Genomic DNA, 23,134 nt, shown 5'->3' on the forward strand with positions numbered 1-23,134 from the left:
AAAGCTCACTTTCATTAATGGAAAGACTTACAATCTAAATGTATATCCTAAAATTAAACAGAGAATAGGAACATTCCCTAGCTCTGGAATACTACTCTTTCTACTGTTCAAGTATTGGGATGTTCCTCAGCCTGACTTGGGCCTGTGCCAGCTAGTTTTTGGACTCCTGATCTAAAATTTGGATTTTAGATCAGGAGTCAGCATGAGCGAGTGAAAGTCATGAACAGACACTTTGAGGGCAGCCACCTTGTTCTGGAGGATAAAAGAGTTAAGTTATATAAAGTGTGGGACTGTGTCAATTGGCCTTTGTGTCTCTTTCCAGGTGCTCACAATGTCTAAACAAGCAAGTTTGGGGTGCTGGGTTTCCCTGTGTAGGGACTGTAAGGCTGTGCTTGAATAGAACGGGCCAGAGGCTCATTTTGATCAATAAGAAATTCTTCATCAGAATGTCCCTTCCAGTCCAAATTAGTGTAGAATTCCTAATTAAGAAAGTACGCAATTCCACTACCTCATCCAAGAACAATAACTGGAGGGGGGACAATAAAGCCCCGGCTTAAAAAAATCAACAGCTGGGGAACCAGTAGACTCCAGCCCACTGGAGTCATCTTCTGTGACTTAACATGGTGGTATTTGGGATCTCAGCGTGAGGCCAATGTGCTGTTGTACTCTAAGATCCAGGATCAAATGGAATCAGACCTTTTAAATTTCAAGTGGTACTTTTGAATACCCAGAAGATTGGGGTAAATATCCCTTTGGCTTGGAAAAGCAATATATTTGAAGACAAATATTAAAAATCCCTAAAAACTCAGGACTTAACTCCACTTCTTTGTATTGTATTTCTTTTTTCTGATTCAATTAGCATCTTAAATGTTTTTGATTTTGACTTATTCAGAAACTTGTCTTCAATTTTAAAGAAATTTTTAAGCAATAGGAAAGGTAAGGGTCATTTAGAAGTTTTCCCTATGCATGTGTATGTGATTGCGTATAAAAACTTCAGTGAAGAAAGTTATATATTCTGCAACAAAGTTACTTTTATTAATTCTTTCTAGTGTATCAGTATTTGTTTCTTCTCTTGATGTTAAATATGTCTGTTTGGAGAAAAAAGGGAGTATTCATGAAGTTCTTTATCATTGGTTCATACAATTTACTTTAATGGCAGTATTTAATATCTGCAAGTTTAGACAGAATTTGGGCCTTTAACATTGTTTTGCATGAATGTAGAATGCAATTATTTATCATCTTTTCCTTCCTATCCATATTTTGCTCAGGAACATACAAAGCCTTTACAGTCTTAGACCTATGTTGGTCTACAACAGAATGTACTTCTATTATACATATTTTCTAAAAAAGGTAGTGACAAATATGTAGACTGCAAGTTCTGAATAAGCTATAGTTATAGTTATGACTGAAAGCAGGTACACCTGAGGCACTTGTTTGTGTGCCTCTTACACAATATGGAGTCTAACATAGCAATAAGAATTTTGTTTGGCTATATTATGGCAAAAAAAGTGTTGCATGTTTAACGGAACCTTGCCAGAGTGAGAAATAGTCTCAATGCATCAGAGTCAATAGAGTCCCTGAGACATCCTTGCTAGAATGGGAAAGGATGCATTGTTCCTTCAGTTGTGCTCATGATTCCCGTGGCCAGTATGCTTCCATAAATATTCCTCAAGGATTGTCTTCAATACTCCAAAGTGAGAGTGTCCAGGAGAATGAGTTCCTTGCTAATCTGCAAAGCCAGAAAGAGGGTGCAATAGGGAAAGGTAGCATGTGTTTTATCTTGCCAATAATGTGCAGTTCAATATTCTTGCCAATAATTTGCTCTGTACAGTTCTCCAATGTTTTTGTGAGGTTTTTGGACAGTTTTGGCCTCTGAAATCATGACGTCTCCAGACACTTTGTCTTCTCAGCTCCTCTGCCAAGACAAAATAAATCAAAGAATATTAATGCTAAGACTGGGAATATTCATGGTACTTCTTCACGTTGGTCAATCTATTTTCCCAGTAGTCTCAAGTCTACCTCTATTATCCTCTTGAGGAAACCAAGGGAAAATAAGTTTTCTAACTTGTGCAAAATCTAGGTTTTAACAACCATAGTAAAAGAGGACAAGTTTTGCCAATGCAAGTGAATAATCTCTGTAAGACATATAGGAAATGCTACAGGCATTACATTTTCCCTTTTCTTCATTTTGGTTCCTGTATTTGTGTCTTCATTCAATGGTTCTATTTTGTTTCTCATCTCACTTTTCTCCATATTTTATTTAATTTTTTTTTCTCTTTTTCTTATCTTGTCCTATTAGGAATCTGCAGACCATCCTGGCTCTCTTGGCTCTGTTGTTCATGCACAGAGCTTTCAAACTGGTTGAAAATGGACTAAAAATATCATCTGGTCCTGGCTAAAATGTGACTGTTAATTCCATATGCATTAAATGGATACTATTTACAACTGTTTTTACCTGGTCATTGCATTACATGACCTTTTGGTTCTGGTTTCCTGCTGCCTCTACCTTGCCTTTACAAAACCTGCTTCACAACATCTGATTTGAGCAAAAATTAAGTTCCTTGTGTAGCAGACTACCAGTTTCATGCAGCATAGATGACAATGCTCTTGTCTCATTTAAATAATACCTCTTAATAAGATGTTCTCTGTGAAAGCAAGGGGAAAATAAAGTTTTGTCTATAAATTATTGGCCAAAGACTATTTTCTGTATGATACATAGAAGCTGTAAGGAAATGCATTCTATTGGGAATACTTTTGTCAAGGTAAATATATCTTAAGTTCTCTATACCATTTTCAAAAAAAATTCTGTAGCAACCCAGAGATACAAAATGTTTCCATATCACTATCGATAAAAGGAGTCTTAAAAAGGAAAAGAAAAGAGTTCTCAACAAACTGAAAAGAGACGTGAAATCATTCTTGTAAATATCACTAACAATCAATTAATGATATCTGAAATAATTGTGCATAAAGAAAGCAATATAGAAATGAAATAAAATACAGCTAATACACCCAAAATTGTAAAATTGTTTTAAGAAGAGCCTTTCTCATTACAGCTGAATGTGATTTTCCAGATAAAGGCATTGTAATATGACCCTGTGTGCTGTTCTGTGTGTACAATAAAGCAAGCAAAATTAATCCCTTCCCCTGATGACCTCTAGAAATGAAAACCCATTATAGTAATAATATTTGTACTTAGGCCTTGATGTTTTTGTGCTGAATCTGAATGCCATGAAATGATTGTATACAGTGGCTGATGAGGACACATGTACAGATAAATACATAAATAATCCTCTTTATATAGGTGCAAGGTGACTTTTTAGATCTGGTATGGAAACTAGTTGAAGCCTAATAAAACTGGTAATCATTTTCTTTACTGCTTAGGCCTGAATCTTATTATGCTGAAAGGTCTATTAGGAATTTTTCCCTTTTTAACATGGAATGTATGTAACTGGATATTGTGCACAATTTTCCTGTTTGTAAAACTTGAATTAAGCATTGAAATTTCTGCCTAAGTTACTGGTTTTGGCATTTGCCAAAGTATATAGGATATCAAATACTACAATACATCTTTGTTACCAGTCTGTGGTTCGGTTAGCAAACCCCACTTAAAGGGTAAAAGATCTTTCAAAAAACAACATTATTTAGCTTGGAACAGGAATCAATACTCCATATGATATGGTAATGAAACACAGACTTTGCAACATATTGACGGACAGTGAGAAAGTGTGTGTGGTGAGGGGAGTGGGTGTATTTGTGTGCATGTTGGAGGGACCACAATAGTATTAATAGCCTGTAAAGGAGGTTTCTGACATTTGGTAAACACATGAGCATGACACAGAGCACAATAGGAACTACAGTTCAGAAACAATGATACGTACATTACTCTGGAACGCCATTAAGTACGTGTAAGCTTTCTTCTGTCAGCATTTGTATTTTCACAGGATGTAGTAGCAAAGCATTGGCTTTGTGGAAAAGGAGGTCTAAAAAGACGTCCACATATTGTTTTACTATTCTGCTTTACTTTTAATGTTTATGTATCTTTCTGATGTGGGCTGTACATTCAAGGCAGTTCAGTTTTGCACAGTCTGGCTTTCTATTTGTCTAAGTGGTAATAAATTCCCATTGATCAGGGCTTAGTGGAAATTAGAACACCCTCCATGTGCCTCAGTCAGGGAGGCTGCTCCCAGCAGACTCTCACTCACATTAAAAGCCCACCGGAATATTTCAGGATGGTTGGTGTTGCTGCATATTACTTCACAATGTCAATACCAGAAGGCCTATCGATTTGGATAGCTTTCTTTAAATAAAAGAAATTCTTTAGTATTTGAAAATAGTAAAATTTGTCACCAGAGTAAAAATAACACTACTTTCTTAGGCTGTCCATCAGCTTGGGAAAGCCTTGAATTATTGTACACTGTATTTTTTTTTTTCAAAACCATCTGTGTTGTGATTTCAGTATATTAATTGTAAAGATTTATAATTGTAGACTTAGTCTGAAAAAAAGCTTGAATTTATTAATTGTGTTTTATTTCAGATTAAGATTGGGATTTCTTTTAAGCAGTGTGTATATGTGTTTAAAGAATGTGATCTGAGAAAGATACAGATACATGCAAGACTTATCAGTCTTTCAGACCTGTACTACTCAATGTTGGTCAAGCAGCAGTGGCAGAGAAGATAGGGAGAGGTATCTTTCTAATGCTGACTTCCATATGAGTGTAAGCAGGCTGCTAAAAAGTGAGAGAGAGAGGAGATATTAAAGCAAAAAAGACAGATATTAATTGGAAGGCAATATAGCCATGCTAATATCTGCACACATGAAATTCTTCATAATTATTAAATACCTAAGTCAGTTGCCTAAATCCGTATTATAAAGAACTTGAAGTCAAGATTCATCTGTATGGCATAAAGATTGCCAATGAAGAGTGTGATTTGGCTTCAGAGGTGGTTTCTTTTTCCGAAAGAGGTTAGGAAGGCTGCAACTCAGATATGTTGTGTGCCATATGTCATGATGAATATGTCATCTCTCCATCAGAAGTTTATAATCTAATAGTATTTTCAGTATTTTTACTCAGATTGTTTCCCACCCCTTCTTCTTGGTTCCATTTTCCTTTGCCTAATCCTTCAGGATCCTCCCTGGTATTTGCTCATCCCTGCATATATGACTTAATGTCAGTAGTTGATGAAGACTATTGAAGGGATAAAACTCCTTGGCATGGGTGAAAGTATGTGGCTGCTTTTGCCTGGGCATTCCTCTTCAGCATCTCTCTTAAGCTCAACTACTGTTTTCAAATCCTAGTACTACGCTATGTCTATAATGCAACTTTCTCTTCTAGCTCAAAATGTAGGGTTTTTTTCAAAAACAGCATCAGTCAAGCACAGCCAGTTAAATGAACACTTGTATTCAAATAACTTACTGATTATGCAAAACAACTCTGCCTGTTACGATACACATTCAGTGCAGAAAATTGCTGTGTTATTTGGACTGCTTTTCCCGTCACAATGAAACATACATCTGCTTACAGCTAAAAGTCCAAGGGCCTGATTTAGTAAAAATTAGTGATCCATCAGATTGATGGGCAATCTGCAGTCTTGGTGCCTAGAAATTTCTTGCATCAGTCACCAGATCATGATTTACTAATAGGGTTTCAGGGCTTGCAAAATAGCACAACTCTAACCACATATTAATATTTAATCTGGCATCTTAAGTGCACCTAACAAAAGACCCCAGAGCTGCTGACAGGACCCTACATTGTGAATTTCTTTAAAAGGAATTGAGCATTTCCATAGTGGTTTCATGTGGAAATCTGAAACAAGGAGAAATACATGACTTAAGCCCTGCTCATGAACTTACAAGCTTCTGAATATCTTTTCTTGGAAAACTGTTTATAGTCTGCAGGTTTTTTTGCAATCTAGCTTCATTAACATATGACAGAACTTCCTTTGGCCATTTCAATGTCCATAGCTCGCTATTGCTGAGAAATTTCAAAACACATTTCTATACCATGTGCAATTAAACAGTCTGATCTATTAATGCTTAATCCACTTGGCAACTCTAGAAAGGTACTAAATGAGGTTAAAAATGTATAAGTCACAAAGACCTCTTTATAGCCATGAAATTTAGTAATTGAATCTGCACAAACTTAGTAAATTGGGCCCTCAGTGTTTTGTATAGCATTTTAAAGTAGCCAAAATAGGCAAGAAGCTGAATTACATATTGACAATGTTTCTACCATTTCTTCCATTTCATAGTTTAAATAGAGCAATAGAGTGATTTAATAAGCAACTTCTGCTGCTGCTGTCAGATGAATATTCTAATTTTACAAAATGTATATAGTGCGTGTCTAGAAAAACGTTTATTTTTTTCTTCCATTTTCATATGCCATAATTTATGAAAGATGTTCCCAACACTACCTGTAATAACAGAATGTTTATTAGTGTGCAAATGAGGGTTATAAATGATGCTGCTTATCTATGGAACAAAACACAAAAGACAACTTATTAGCAAAAGACAAATTGCTCAGCAAATTTCAATGAGCTGCTATGTTTGTCATGAAAAAAACCTTTTATTTGCACAGATCAATGTTTTTATAATCCATTTAAAATAATATACTTGCCACTAGGTGGCTATTTCTGATCAGATCATTTTACCATTTTAATTACATTTTTAATATCCTGGCTGCATAAACAAAGATAAATTACAAGCCTTGCACAATCTGGCTGCTAGCTCAGGCACAATCTGTAATAATATCAGCTTTTGTTTGTGCCTCCTCTAATTAGATTCTGAAATCTAGGCTTTATCAATCAATAATTTTAATTTCAGAATTGCCTTTTGATCTTACATTTCGTGTTTGTTTGCAGAAAATGATCAGTAGGACAAAGCTGATAATTTATGCAGAAACAATCTCTCAGCAGTGTTACAAGCGCATTCCTAGCCATCAACACAACCCGGCAGACTAAGCTTGACACAGGTCTAATTAGCATGCAGATATGTGTCGCCTCATTGGCAATTCAAATTGCTTTTTTATAATGTACCTCAAATTGTGCTACTCAAACATTGTATTTGATTTCCAAAGCCCCCTGGGCATCCCATAATGTCTCCCTTCATCCTGGGTACGAAGCATTTATTGAACAATCTGCTTCTGCTTCGACTCTGGCTATCTTTTCGAAAGCACCCAAACATCATAACCATGGGACCAGGTTTTCCTCCTCATCCGACAGCAACTTGTTCTTCTGCAGGGTGGCGGGTGCCACGTCCGTAGGTTCGGTGATGATATGTTACCTTGTGAGCTCCTGCTCCCACGGTGGCTGCTCTATAGAGGGCTTCATTCCTGTGCCACTCATCTAAAAAGGGGGAGGATGTCTACAGAGCACACATTAATATGCGACACATAACCACGTCTCTGAATGCCAGCCTTCCATTCTTCATTAAACAAAATGGCTGGATTGCAGTGATTGTTTTCCCCTCCACGCGCGCGCGCGCGCGCGCAGGCACACACACCACGCACGCAGGCACATACCCACACACCCCCCACACACACTCTGGCTCTCTCCTTTTGTCCCTCATGCACACGCATTCACACACTCACACACACACTCACACACACACACACAGACTCACGCACACACACATAGCGTGTCACTGTTGGTGCAGCGAGTTACGTGTGAAAAGTTATTTGCGGCATGCGTGACACGCAAGGAGATTCCTGCCAACGTCAGGGCCCTTTTTTGCCATGCAGCAACAAGTGGCAGAATCAATGGTTGTACAGTTATTCAGCAATGTAATTCATTTCACTGGCTTTGGCTCCCAGCCAGATCCGCCATCTGTCTCTTGCTCTCCCTCTCTCTCTCTCGCCTGAATTTGTCCTACATTTCGTAATGTTACGTGCTTGCCATCCTTATTCTATGTCAGAGGTACAGCACGAGCCTCACCCCCGTTCCGATGTGGAGTTCTGTGAGTTCGGTGGCACTTTGGATATTCCACTCCAGTGCCATAGGAAGAAAAGGGTAAGGAAAGAACAGAGGGGTAGCTGCAAAGAGAATGGTGCTCTTCTATCTGAAAGCCAGTGCCTCCGCTTTTTATTTAAAGCATTGATATGGATCTGTCTCACATGGGAACTTTTCCTGCTTCGTTAGAGTATCTTCGTTTTCTTTATTGGATGCTGGCACTGTACGCCACTGCACAGCTCCGTGGAATGCCTGCTGTTGGATACTTGCAGATCCCTGCCACCAAGCAACCTCCTGCATTGGAAATCGGGTGACTACTCCAGGATCTTATGTGTGCTTGCTGTTTGAAGCTGCAGAAAAGTGAATAATCAATTAAGTATTGATTTCTTGTAAGATTTGGTAAATTTCAAAGGCAAGACAAAGAGGATGGCTTAAGGAAAGCACTGCAGGGACTTGGCGTAAATTAGACAACTAACAGCAGTGCAGAATAAAATAACACCTCAACTGAATATTTCCTTGGAAGAATTAGCACTAGCTATTCGAAGACGATGGTGGATTTAATCAAGACGGCAGGCACGCTTGAGTTTTAACCGTGAACCTGAAAGAGGAGCTAATTATAACCACCTTTTTATATGGAGCTAATTTGACTGAATGGATGCAAATGTGCTTTATTTATGGATGAAGAAGCAAGCCTTACAGCATTGACTTTGGGATCATCGCATATGCTAAGCTTTACAGATTCTCTAAAAGTCAAGCCTACAGTACATTTTTATTTACTGAGAAGGTATTTATATGTAAGCATAAGCTAGCCGTACAAAAGATTCATCAGAACAATGTACTGTGTGGCACCGAGGATCTAATTATAATTTTGCAGCATTTCATGTTTTCTCTAATTTGGTACTTTTCAACCCTCGCTTGTGATGGGCTATAAATGGGACAATAAATGTATGATTTAAACTGTTGTGATTTTCACTGTATAGTTTATTAATCGTACTGTAGTTTTCTTAACGTGTTTTTGAATTATTCAGCAGTAATTTATAATGAAAGAAGCAGAAATGGTGGGGTGGTTTTAAATTCATTTATAATCTTCTCACAGATCTAAATGTACAGGTTCTACCAGCTGATGAGCTCTATAATTATGAAAGAATGTTAAAATTTTCAGATAAATGGGGCACTGACTTTACAATGGGCACAATATTGCATAATCAGTAAAAGGAAGATTGTTATGTTTTGACTCTGTGGAGAATGGTCTTGGTTAGTTAACTCCTTCTATGCTGATAATGATAAGCAAATATACTTTATATAAGAAAATAGGGGGGAATGTAATGCACTGGTTTGATGTTTTGCTAGTCTGAAACCTTAGCATATTTTTTTCCATTTATTTCCATTTCTGTTACTTTTCTTTTCCCTATTTGCTTCTCTGGGTTTTGTCGAGGCTTTTTTTTCCTCCTGTCTTGCAATCTACATTCCCTGAGCAACCACAGGAACCAAGTTACATTAAGCTTCAACACAAAGACGATGTAAGAATAATGAATCCTCATTTGCATCGACATTTGTATTCAGATTTGCCAGGCTATAAACTTGGCAGATCAAGCGGAATATTAAGTAGAGGCTTCCATGGTAAATTGCGACTCTTGCAATTGCTGAGTCGTTTTTCCTATTTTTTGCATGCGTGTGTGTGTACATGTGTGCGTATGTGTGTGTTTGTGTGTGTGTGTGCATGTGTGTACATGTGTGTGCATGTGCATATCTGTAGTGCCAGGTGAAGTCTCATGACTACTTGGTTTCTGAAAAGCACATTGGCCCTCTTTCTCTTTCAGTATATGATGTCAGTTTATGCAAAATGAAGCAGGAATACTCAAGCAGTAAGCATTTTAGCTGAAGATACAGCACGACATATGAATTAAGTATTCACTTGCTTTTCTAGAGACTGTGTGAAAGAATTCCTTAAACAAACAGATAAACACTATTGCAAAATCACATAGATATTTTGCATCAGCTGGAGGTTTGATTTCTCTGCATGTAGAGCCCAAAGCAAAAACTCTGAGGTAGTGTTGAACATACCTGCTGCATTATGCTGTTTTATTTGTGGGGGTACTGCATGTGTGCATGTATGTTTCCATGAAAAACTTTGGCCTTGGTGCACCTACCATCACCTTCACTTTGGTTTGGTTGGGTTGTCTCCAGCTTTACAGCATGTACAAGAGCTAAGTTGGCCCTTCTCTTCCAGAGTTGGATATCAAACCTTTTCCTTCACTGATATTTGCTGAAGAAAAGGTGGTCCTACATAATCCATTTCCTCAAGAAAGAGGAAACCTCTGGATGAATCTCTTTCAGAATTAATAACTGAAAAAATGGAGCATTTACCTTATAATTCTCCTGTTTAACTTTGTGTTGTTGAAAGTAATTTATTTCAGAAGCAGTGATTTTGCTATCCATAGATTTTCAAGTATTTCAACAAAGTCCTCTGGAGAGATTTTATGAGTGTCACTGAATTAGGCAATGCAGGAAAAGATCAGGCATGCAGAAAATACTTCCAGTCTCTTCTTTTTGTATGCATCCACTTCCTACCACTTCTATAACAACAGACCTAGCAAGAATGTCACTACAGTCCACAGTGTGGGTTTTCACAGTTTATAGTTGGCTTCCATGTTAAAAATGTACAGTTATAGAAAAAAATCCTGGAATTTGTTCCAGTCCATTCTAAACCAGTTAAAGGACTTATTTTAAAAACTTTATCAGTTGATGGTCATTTAGCTAATCCATTGAAAAGCAAGTGCAATGCAATGACTGAACCTGTTGCAAACAATATTATACTGTATAAGTATTGGCTACAATTTCGGCTGAGAAAGCTCTATCAGCTTTGTTTGCTATAAAAATACACAAAACCCTAACACTGTTTGGATTTACTTTAATTTTGTTTTTACACTGTAATGGGATAATTGATCATGCAGGAAATGGTCTGTTTTAATGCAGGGCTCACTGAAGGAGGAAGATGATGCTCTTTTCACATAGAATAGCAACTTGTGGCAAGCAAAGGCAACCATGCATCATTACTTGCTTGCTATTTTTGACAAGCTTCATAACTATATTCTTTTATTATGAGTGAAAACATGGAATATGGTGTTTCCTTCCTTTGAAAGTCTATTCTGAGCTACATTTCCAAAATGGTGCTTAAGGTAGAAGGGAAAGGTAAAACTTGCAAGGTATGTTTCATACTTTGCTTCCTCATGCATATCATCTTGATGAAATTATATTAAACTTTGTTGTTTGGGTTCATATATGTACTTCCCACTAAAAGTTTTGAAAATTTGCCCTAAAACAGCTAAAAAAGTGTCTTTTTCTGAGAAAGGAAAAACAATATCTCAGTAGCTTTCATGAAAAATAAAATAAAATTTTAAACATTTGAAAATATATTTAAGTTCCAAATTTATAAGGAATAACAGATTAAAAGACTCCTATGTTTTTTAGAGAGGTATTTGCAATAGTCATTTACTAAGTGAATCCTTTGAAAAATTAATGCGTTTGGGGGTTTCTTTGTCCCCATTAAAAAATTCCCAATTTCTTGTTCCTTCACTGTAGAAGCCAAAGAAAGGAGAGAAGAATGAACAGTACTTTAGACTCAGAAAAATTTATCATATTCACTGACAAAAAGATAAAAACACCTGGAGAAAAAAAAAAAAAAAGGAAGGTGTGAGCCTAATATTTCCTGGGAGAAACTCCAATCTGTTGTCTGGCCTTTTTATGTGTACAGTGTTTTTGAGTAAAATACTAGAGTGCTACATATTTAAAAAATGTAGTGTGTGATGTATATTCGCCACCACTGGACAGAGTGATGGCAGGCAGTCAGTGCAGGCATAGCATGTGGATGGAAAGCTCAAGGCCTGTTACAGTATTTCAGTCTAGCTCATTGTGTTGCTAAAGAATTTCAGATTTCAACAATACAAAGATCACTAAATATAGCAAGGGTCAGATCTGCTGGCCTGTAGCATTTAAAGGGAAGCTATAATTTTTTACCATTAGTGTCTGATCAAAGATCCTTTTGTGTAACCTACTGTTGAGAGGAATATCACTCAAGTGTTGTATTTCTTACTGGCAGATTGGTTGTCTGTTTCTCTCATTGGTGTGGACTTATCTTGGGACTAAACTGTAAGTTTTCTGCATCTGCAGGAATGTAGTTTCTTAAATAGAATTTTTCAGATTACTTTGTGCATGAAACAGCATTTTGAACTTGGAGAATTTAACTTCTTCTTATAGCCAGTTTCTCTTATATAGCCAGTAAAACATTTCCACTTCAAGTTTCTGGTTTTTGTTTGAGACAGAAATGACTTTTAAAATTAGTTAATAGGTATATATGCAAACCAGACAGTAGAACAGACTGAGACTCATAAGTGGCTTTTGCACTTTCTTTTTATAAATTATGAAAGTTAAATCTTTCTTTCCAAGGTGAAACACCTGTTCTCCTGCTTTATGGTTACTTCAGTGGTCTGTCTTTTGAGACACCAAATCTGTAATCTCTGTGCACATTTCACTACTTTACAACTAAAATTTGAATATTTTGTGCAAGATTTTCTAGTTTTGCTAAAGACTTTGGTGCAAAAGTGTAATCCACTAAAATGTGCTGAATGCCCTACTTTGGCATCCAATAAAAAGTTCATGCTTTCTTTAATAAAATAATTATGCTTTCAGTATCACCAGCTTTCACACGGCAAACCTTTTAATTAAATTGCCAGAACTGAGTTATCTATTTTCAATTTCAAGCTGTCCTTCAATTACTAGAGACAAAATTTTAAAGACTATAAATATTGTTAGATAAGGAATAAACTGGATATGCACAAAATTCCCTCAGAGCTGAGACCCTTGTTTGTGGTTTGTTACTTATTGAATCTTATATCAAATAACACTGCAATCCAATAATTTGTGTTTATATAGGATCTAGCATAATAATATTTCAGTTCTGGTCAGTATCATAACATAAATAATCCTAGAAATGCATAGTTTTAGACAACAGACAAGCTTTCCAAGGTGGCTGTTTATTTGCATAATCAACACTATCTCATTTAGCTTAGTGGTTACTGCTTTTGGCAAAATTCTGTGGTCATTAATTGTGCTTTGAATTTCATTGGGAATTTTGCTTAATGAGAACAGATTTTGATGCAAGGTCAGCTCTCTGAAAACCATACCAACCCACACTTCACAGTGAGTCATAGAACAAGCAGCATGGAAATCACTTCACTCTGCACTGATTTTGGCCAGCTCTAGGGTTGAATTCAACATTTTGGTAACAAAACTCACCAACTGAGCACAGGGGAAGGCTGAGGAAAGGAGAATCTAATTTTTGAATTTAGGTCATTACAGTGCATAAGTTAGAGAAAGGAGAAAGCTTCTGTGCAATGGAGGAACAATACTGGATGTTGATAAAACAAGTGCAAGGAGATGGGAATTGAAACAGTATTTTTACTCTTAACCTAATGTCCATCGTTAAAAGAAAGAACAAGATGCAGAACACAAATTCCAGTCATTACAACTTGCAATGTATAAGTACCAGTTTCTCCTGGATTCATAATTTACATTGGAACCTGCAATGAATCATGGCACATAGAAGTGGTCCTAGGCTGCAGAAGATAAATCTAATGACACATCAGCTATTACTAATTTAGGGCTGCCTGCTTCTGCTCTCAGTAATGAAAGTGGGAGGTTTTATGAGAACTACACTGGAAGCTTTATTTGGGCTTGTTCACAATACTCTGAAGTTACTTTTGCTGTACCATGCCATAGTCATAAACACTGAAAAGGGCATTTTAAATATCTGAAGTATTCTGGAGCCATATTCAATTTATAGTTTTTCCATCCTGACCTAAGCGTTCTCTTAATAGTAGTTAGCATAGAAGTTGATCCCTGCAGTTTAGAAAAGTATTTGATTTTTCTTTTAAAAAATTGAAGTTTTTGCATATGAATTGTCTAGATAACAAATCTAATTACCTCTAAAGCACTCACAAAATATAAATAAAATGCTGCAAAATAGAGGTTAAAAAGCATCCAGCTATGAAATGTGTCTTCTTCATCTTACATTTTTCAAATTCAAATTAGATTTTCCTTGCATTTGTGTCCCAGGAAACCAGTTAATTCCCCCCTGAAAATCCTTGGAGCCAGAATGGTCCTAGTGCATGTTCAAGCCACAGTAAAAACATGGGGATGAACTGAAATCCCACTGATGTCTTTCAGACTCTTCTTGACAATTGACATGCCCAATACACCAAAAGATAGAGGCGCAGAATATGTTGAAGCTGTTGGTCAGAAATATGAGTCTGGGAGGAGAAGGAGAAAAGTGAAGCAGGGCAGACCTACACATGTTGTTGCATCACAGAAAATGAAGTAGGGAATCCTAGCAAAAGAAAATTTCCCCATAGGTCCACTTAGATAACACAGGTAGAAGGAGACAGCAGTCTTTTAGGAAAGTATTATGAAAATGCAAGACAATACAGAGCTTTACAGTACAGGAAAACATTATTTACATTATTAAGTAGTGCAACTATTTTAGAAAGAAAAAACACAAGGTACTTCCTTGAATCAACATGTGACTTTTTTACTCTGTTTCCACAGCTTCACAAATTTTCCCAGTACTACTTTGTATTACACTTTCAGCAATATTCTGTATGATTTTTAAGCTCCAACCATCAAAATTGTTTTCCATTTCTCATACATACTACTTCGACAGCCCTTCTTCTTATACATAATGACTAGTGCTGTCTGGACGACCCGCTGAAAGTGTTTCAGAGTTTCTCAGCAGGATGAAAGTTAAAAACAGAAAGAAGTTGTAATCTTCTTGATTATTTGCAGGGAGATCACAAATTGAGGGAGAAGGTTATCTTGTTCTCAACAAAAATGAAGGATTGGGGAAAAAAAATTGCTTAGCATCCTGTGGGGGATTTTAACAAGTCCCCCGCTAGTTTTATCTCAGTTATGGATTCCAATCTTTTGTTCAGTCATTTTGTTCCAAATGAGTCTAAGTTCTTGTGTTTCTTATTTCTTGCATTTTCTTTCCAATTTATGTTTTAATCTGTTTCTACAGCAGGACACTTCCAGATGTTTCATTTTGTGAAGTATTAAGCATCTTAAGCATATGCAGGTCCTCTGACCTGAGTACCACATAGGCTTTGCTTAGAATACCTTAGTACTTTTTAAAGACTCAGTTAGCATGTTCCATATAATTAAAAACAGAGTAGAATGGTGGTTATTCCTGAGTTTTGCTTTTATTGGCATTTTGCATTAAAGCAAAAATAAACCCCTAAATGAGCTAAATCCAAGATTTTGAGTCTGGCCAGATATTTGCAATTTTTTTATTAGGATTGGTGGTGTCCATTTAAAAGAACCATGACTGACAGCACTTTCAAAAATCAGGCCTCTGTCCAGCTGTTGAAAATGGCAGTCTCCAAACTTTAACTTACCTTTTGAAAATATCAACTTCAGTCAATGTTGCATTTTAAACTTCATGTCTTATTTCTTTAAAAAAGCAAACCATCACTCATGCTGAATTTATCTAATCAAAAAAAAAAAAAATCCCCCAAACCTTAAACTGGCTATAATGTTCATTTTGCAGTAACTATATATTGATGTGCAATTACAATGAAGATTTCTACTATTCAGGCTGTTAATATTGTAGGAAATGCAATGCAGAGAAATGTAGCAGAGACAGTTCTTATTCCTACCCCTGAAAGGGCAATACTAGAGAGAGCTGGCTTCAGCAGTGTTATAGCCAATACAAAAAGGGAGGAGTTTCTTCAATTCAATAGAAGAAAAAATATTATCTTTTTATCATCAAATCATTTAGAAAAGTAACCACAGGTGGGAATCCTGAAAGCTTACATGAGTCAGAAAGGTCAAAAACCAATTTCTGAGTTGTTGAAGACACCCTTCTGGTTCTTTGAAGTGTCATTTTTTTTTTTTTCTACTGGTATTCTTGGCGAGCCAGGCAGCTTATTAGACAGTCAGACTGCTTCATGTGACTATTCTAAAGACTGTGTTGGCTTCTTATTTGCAGTGCTATTTAGTTTAAGGCTTTATCTGTGAAGGTTATTTGGTTTGTATTTGGTGGTATCTCTCAGCCCTAAGATTTGCAACTTACAAGCACACCAACCTCTGTAGATCTTCAAAACATGGTGGGAAACCCTATAATTTATTTTAACGAAGGTGCTCACCTTCTGAAGAAAAAAAAATACCAAATAACATTTTAGAGTAGGGATATGCTTTTGAATGTCTAAGTGCATAATATGACATGGCCATAATAGTATACTTGGTAAAACTGTTAATAATTGCTAAGTCAAAAGCTGTTAATTGCTGCTAAGTCAAACAAATATTTCTAAATAATGCATCTAGTCTAAGCATTAATTTTTGTACTGCATCTCCAAGAATTTGTCTCCCAAAATATGTAGCATATCTTACACTGTAAGTAAAGCAAATGGAAAGAAAAGATTGAGAATAGATAAGGGGCAAAATCATTTGATACCTGGCTGCTTGATAGCAGTCACACTTCCCATGTCAAATGGCATAGATTTTTATTCGGAAAAATTACTTTTTGGAGGGAACTGGGGGGAGGGGCAGAATAAAAATGTGTTTATTACGAGTAACAGTCCTGATACTTCACTTAAATGCCTTATCAAAAATGGAGAAAATAAAAAACTAAATTAAAAAAAATAGTAAAAGTACCACAAAGGTAAAATCTCCTGATTTTTTTTATATACATGCACAATTTTAGCAACATGTCTCAGTAACTTCTGTAGGAATCATAGCATTTAGTAGCAAACAGGACTGGGGGAACATTCAGTGCTAGACAGGAGTGAGTCCCGAAAGAAAGCTTGTAATTTTGCTTTAGAAACAATCTTCCTTTTATCTGGACCTGACTGAATCAAGCTATTTTTCTTACTTGAATAACCTTTTCTGAGATCCACTTTTATCTTGAAGCAGAACTACACCATTTGTAAGGGGGTGAAATACCTGACTACAATTTCTACTTTCAATTTTCTTTATATAAAACATTAGAGATCTGTCCTTATTTATAATTCTTATTTCACTAAAATTTTACCTTGAACATTAAGATTTAGTACTCTTACTCTAGAGTACTAGTAGGAACAAGTTTATTATGAGCTAGTATGTTGTTGTTTTCTTAGAAAAGGAGGTAGGACACGTTGACCAGAAGTTGCTGTGGTATCAATTGCAAATGACCTAGTGAAACTTGGATGAAAAATACACACAATCTACTTTCCCCAAGAGAAAAAAAAATAAAGAAAGAAAATCAAAACCTACTGGATTTCAGCTGAAGGTTTGCAAATCATTGTGTGAAATACTAACCTTTCATCGCACTCGACAGATCCTAGTATGTGACAGTATGAATCTTCTAATCAAGCTGCTTAAAACCCCCAGGCCATGGCTTGACAACACAGTAAATCTTACTTCAGAGCTCTTGATCTAGGACTGGAAATGCCACAGCCACGTGATGCGAAGCACTCATTTGGTACACGATCGTTACTATGTCATTACTATGTTGGTATCAGCAACCTTTTGTTGGATCAGGTGTCATTTTTCCTCCTACAGGTGACTTGAAACCCCTATAAGAGAAGAAAGATGATATAAATGCTATAATGTATCCTTTGAGCAGTTCAGCAGTAATGCAATGGCATATTGATATTGAACAAAACCAAGTTAGTATCTGATAGTGCAAAAATCTAGTCTAAGTGGAGATAGAAATTGCAGCCAGAAAAAAAAATCCTGTATAAGCGTATTCCAAAATATATGAAATGGCTAGAAGCACTGAAAAGCCATATACTGACGACTCTTCTTAAAATTTGTTATTTGTTCTACCTAATGGAGCTTCCTAAAATTTTGAGTCTACAAGTTCTACCACGTAGGGCTCAGTACTAGTAATATGAGTAAGATTATGCAGTGTGAGATCCTAAAAATGCTGTCCTTTGCCATATGTAGGGTAAAAGTTTGGGAGTTAATTTTTTGGGGTTATTTTTTTTCATTTGCTACTGGCTGTTGACCAGAAAGTTGGAAGGGCTGACATCCTCCCACAGTAAGTTCTCACTGGTTTTCACTGCCAAAGTTTTCATGATAATAATCAAAATTTATACCAACAATTGTCCCTGACTGTGCTTAATAGTAAAACAAGATGGAAAGAACATTTTCAAGAACAAATTGTTCATTTGTATGCAAACTACTTGTCCTGAATTTGTCAAAAACCTCTTGCTTCTGCCTTACGCCCACGCTAGAGCAGTTCCAAACTATTAGGTTTCAGCACACTTAATTCTTATTGTTCCTGGCATGGCTTGTAGAAGAAAGGGATTCTGAGGAGATTTCAAATCTTCTTGTGTGCAGCATAACAGTTGTTTACAACCTTGCTGAACTGTATCACCCTGCCTCATAAGAACATGCTTGGTACTGCTATATATTAAATGCAATTTTACTCATTTTTTTTAAATAAGGAAGGATTAACAGATGACCTAACAGTTATTAGTAGTCCAAATAATAAGGCTGCTTCTTATTTCATTGCAATTCTTAAGTGCTAATGCATCATGATGCCAAAAAAGTTTACACTTGAAATTCAGGAGTTCAAAAAAACTAAATAACTGTTCAAAGACTTTTGAATGTGAAGGTATTAGTCAAAACTGGAAGATATTCAAAGGCAAATTAAATCCATAAAGTTACAATTTTGAAAACAAGTTAGGTGAAAGATGTTAAAAGAAGAAGCTGAAGAAGCAATAAAATATGATTGGAATATATAGATTAAATAAGAAATTCAAAACAGTTTTGTGTGATTCTCAGGAGAAAACTGAGTTATGCTTGCTTTTGGTTTTGTTCATGATGATTATAGGAAGAAAAGGAGTGTAAGTGATTAAGGCATTATTGTAATACTTTAGGCAACTTGGATAATTTCCTGACAACTTTAAGCCTTAGGAAAAAAAAAGTAGCTGTAAATACCTGTTTTCCAGCCACCATCTGTGACATCATACTTAATAACAGAGTCTTGCAAGAGCCATAATTTTTCAATACGTCTTCTCTTAGCAAAGCTTACAGATTTCTTTACTTGGAAAAGAGAACTAAAAGGTTGGGGTATTTTTGGCATTGGTTTTATGTTTGGAATTTCAGTACATCTGGGTATCACCCAATGTGGCACTTAATCAAATCAAATGTGGCACTTATCTTACTGGTGTTTGAATGTCCTTGACTTTATGGAAGTGAGCTGGAAGTCCATTTCTCTGACTGTTGTGGAGAATCACAGCCAGCAGCTATGGTTATAGTTTCCTGGCTATTAGAAATGTGCATTGACTAGAGGCTTTTCTTCCATCTGATGCGTGTAAGGATGAGGAATCCCAGCCTTTCCATTCCAAGGAGTGCAAGATGCCTACAAGGTTGACTCTTCTCTCCAACACCCACACAAGGGCTAGAAATAAAGTGGTTGAAGTCACTCTGTAGCTGGAGTTTGCAAGGCTTTGTCTACCCTGTTTCTGAAGAAAAGCCAAAACAGAGGCTGGTATTTTTCAACTTTTTTGTGACCACTTGATGTGCAGTTCCTGATTTCAGAGGTAAGTGTAATGTAATGGTGCTTCCTGTAATGGCAGTCAGATAATTCTGTATGAGTACAGTTTAAACTATCAACTGGAAGTAGTTTAATAGATCTAATAAATAGATATGACCATTGTCCTTATTCTGGCTTTCTTCAATGATGCTAACTGTAACTTTGCATTTTTATGCACCAGCATAATAAAGTTTTAGTCATATTTTTATCTAAGTTTGACTGCTTAAAGAAAGTGGGTGTGCATATTTGCCTCTGTCTCTGTGTATACTACATCAAAATAGATTTTCAAAGTGGCAATGTGAAAGATACAAGTAAAGAGTTCAGAGATTGGCTGTAGACCTAATCATATGTCTCATATTGAAAGAGAATTACTTGGCTGAATTTGTCTCGAAGACATTTTGGCAGCTTTTCATTTGTGTTTTTTGCCAGTAACAGACATCAAAATAAGTGCAAAGATCTTTTTTCCCCCTAAACTGCCAAATTAAAACATTTGCTGTCAGTTCCTTCCAGTTCATTGCTCTTTCACGGAATCATAAAGTAACCAACTATGTGAACAAAAAAAAGTCTGATAAATATTTGTGTTGGGCTTTTTTCAATCAGAACTTCATGGAGATGTGTTGGAAGGGACCTTAAGAGGTCACCTAATCTACACCCCTGCTCTGTATGGGATCAGTTACACAGTGTTACTGGCAGGCATTTGTCTAACCTTCTTTAAAAATAGCCATTACAGGGACTTCCTCAACCTCACTGAGTAACCTGTTCAATTATTCTTCTTATAAGAATGTTTTTCCCATTATTTAAATTAAATATTTTTGCATGCAAATACACTGCTTACTTCTTTCCTTACCACCATAAAATATCAATAATTGTTGACTACTCTTTTAACAATAAATTGATTTATTTGACTTTTTTGACAATACTGTTCTATCTCAGTTTGTTTGGTTCTGTTGATTGTCTCAGAAGCTATATATATAACAATGGTCTGGTTGGTGTAGAGTTTGACTCTGTCATCTTTAGTGAAAACAGATCTTTGTCAGTGAATCTGATACCACATTACATGATACCACATTATATGCATATATTTATAAAAAAGAGAGAGACACTAAAGTTCTAAGGGAGCAGTCTGTAATAAGTGCAACTATTTGGGAAATATATTTCAAAATTTCAGAAATCAAGAAGTACATACAATATATATTTACATAGTCGATATTTTTTACCTTGCACTTGCTGTATATATTTATAAAAATACTGCAGTGTGGGCAAGAACAGCACAAAGTTATGAATAAACTAAGAATACAAAAATTCATTTCATATCCAGAAAGAGCTTCTGTGTCTTTGGGATAGTCACATTCTGCCTAGTGACCATGGCAGAGAAGTGTGGATCAGCTTCAGGCTAATTATAGCATAGTAAAACATTGTCTTTATGTGTAAGACACAAAAGCATACAAAGACACATGTACATGCACAAAAAAATCACACATCACTTGTGCTTCTGAGCTTCTAAAACAGAAACAGAGAAATACTATGAAAAATATGTGCTTCAGTTTGGTTCAGATTTTTTAACCAATGATCTTTGAGCAGGTTCACATTTTTTCCCATACAGTTCAACCAACCATCATCAAAATGAGTAGTAATGAAAAGAACTGCAATATCAAAAAAAAAAAAAAAGGCTTTGAAAAACCTTAAAGTTCTGAAACATTTGATCCAACACATGTTGTCCACAGGCTTTCTTAAAGAGATTTCCAAAAGGGGAAATATATCCTTCTAGTTCCAAATACAAATCTGGAAAAAAGGTCAGAAGGGGAGCAAGCACCCTCATAAAAACTAGAACATTTGGGTCATTTTCCCACAATATGATGTGTTTTCAAAGTCTACCCCTCATTTTCTGGCTTCTAGTTTTTATATTCTTTGGTATTTCATAGCATTTTTTCTTTCATGTAACATGTAAAAAATAGTGTTCCATGTCTTAACAAATGAAAGAGTTGTAAGATTTCATCCTTGGTACTGCTCCATACTCATCATTTGTATAGGATTAACACGCTCAGAAGCACAGAGATACTGAGTTACAGCTTCATCCTCCATAAAAGAGACCACATTTTTATTCGGAGAAAAAGTAGTATCAAAGTACTTTCTAGTTCTTTGCATGCACTTGTTTAAAGAAACTTTTTCTCTCTTTCCTTTTCCCTATATGCCTCCTCTGCTCCCCAACCTAAGAGAAAGTGTTGCTTTGATTAACTTGTGTCTGTAATGTTGTAAGTCTGTTCTCTAAAAGATCTGTTTGGACTCAAACTTGTAAAATTTTTTTAGAACATTGTCCAATGATCCAATCAGTCCAAAATAATAATGCCACAAGCAAATCTTTTTTGAGGTTTTTTTTGTATTTAATGCCATGGCCTGAATTTACAAATCCAGTCTTACTCGGTAAGTATCTGTAGAGAATGAAAAGAACTTTGATAGTTAAAAATGACAGCCTTGTTAAAAACCTTACTGTCTCCTCGTTTGATTGTCACCTTCGAAAGCATTTTTAAAATGTGACAAAGGTGAAAAAGGATCTCAGAGATGGGCAAGCTGTAGGCAGCATTTGAATACCTGGGGATCTGCCATATTTCTCTACCAACACATTGGCTTAATGAAAAAATGAATGAATTCCTATTTATTGATTTTTTTTCACTATTTATAAACTGAAGGGAGAGTCTGAGATCATGTCATTACAACAGGATCATAAATGAAATCTGTCCACAAGTTCTTACTAAAGATGCATCCACATTTTCATTTTATTTCACATTTTTTTCTGGACTGTTACTATTAAACACTCTTTAACTTGAAAATGCCTAAACTATAGTTTTTACCCATTTCAACAGGTACATCCATGTTTCCTACTGCTTGTACTTTTCCTAATATAAGGTGGTTAACAAAGGAATAAGAGAAAAGTATAAAATATTAGTTCTCTAGGAAGCACATTACAAAGGACATAGCTGAGATGTGACTCTCTGTGTGGTGTGTCAGTTGATGCTGACAAAGGTCCATTGTTTTAGAACAAAGCCTTTCACCTTGGAGAGAGCTCTGTTGGGTACACTATGGTCTGGATGAGTGAATGGAAGTCAACAACTGAGCCCTGCTGCTGGCCCTTCAAAACATGGCTACAGGGTAGAGAGACACCAGTGTCTATTTTCCTTCTCCTGTGCATGGAGCACCCAGAAGTGAGAGCAGTGGGGAAGGTCTCAGGGCTGAGATGGCACTGAAACCTGGGCACTTTGCATCACACCCTGACAGCCATACAAACTAATGGGCAAAAATAAAGTTACCTGGAAGCAGATGAGTTACAACTTGTTGGAAGAAAAGAAAAATAGGTTGATTGAATATGCTTCCTAAAGAAAAGAACCATAAAGCTCGTGGCACATTTTAGAGGTTCTTTCTCTGGCATGACTGAAACAAGAAAAACTACTTTAGAAGCTGTACTTGCAAACTAGAAGGGAGAATATCCATGTAAATGTACTGGCTGATAGCATTTATAAAGGATCTGAAGCAGGTATGTGCAAACACTTATAATGCCAGATTCTGCCTATTAGAGAGCTTCCATGTTAATTTTATTAAGCTTTATTCCTAGTTACAGTC

The 23,134-nt window shown here is 36.2% G+C and overlaps 1 long non-coding RNA gene across 1 annotated transcript; it reads right to left on the reverse strand.

The window, feature by feature from the left end:
• Positions 1 to 1,120: 1,120 nt before the first annotated feature.
• Positions 1,121 to 7,413, reverse strand: LOC118701896 (uncharacterized). The gene is made up of 2 exons (XR_004982605.2): positions 7,280 to 7,413; positions 1,121 to 1,915 (listed from the first exon to the last, which is right to left on the reverse strand). It is a non-coding gene; the product is annotated as an uncharacterized LOC118701896 (long non-coding RNA).
• Between the last annotated feature and the right edge of the window lie 15,721 nt (positions 7,414 to 23,134).

This window comes from Molothrus ater, chromosome 1 (genome assembly GCF_012460135.2).
Source record: "Molothrus ater isolate BHLD 08-10-18 breed brown headed cowbird chromosome 1, BPBGC_Mater_1.1, whole genome shotgun sequence".
Classification (NCBI taxonomy): Eukaryota; Metazoa; Chordata; class Aves; order Passeriformes; family Icteridae; genus Molothrus; species Molothrus ater.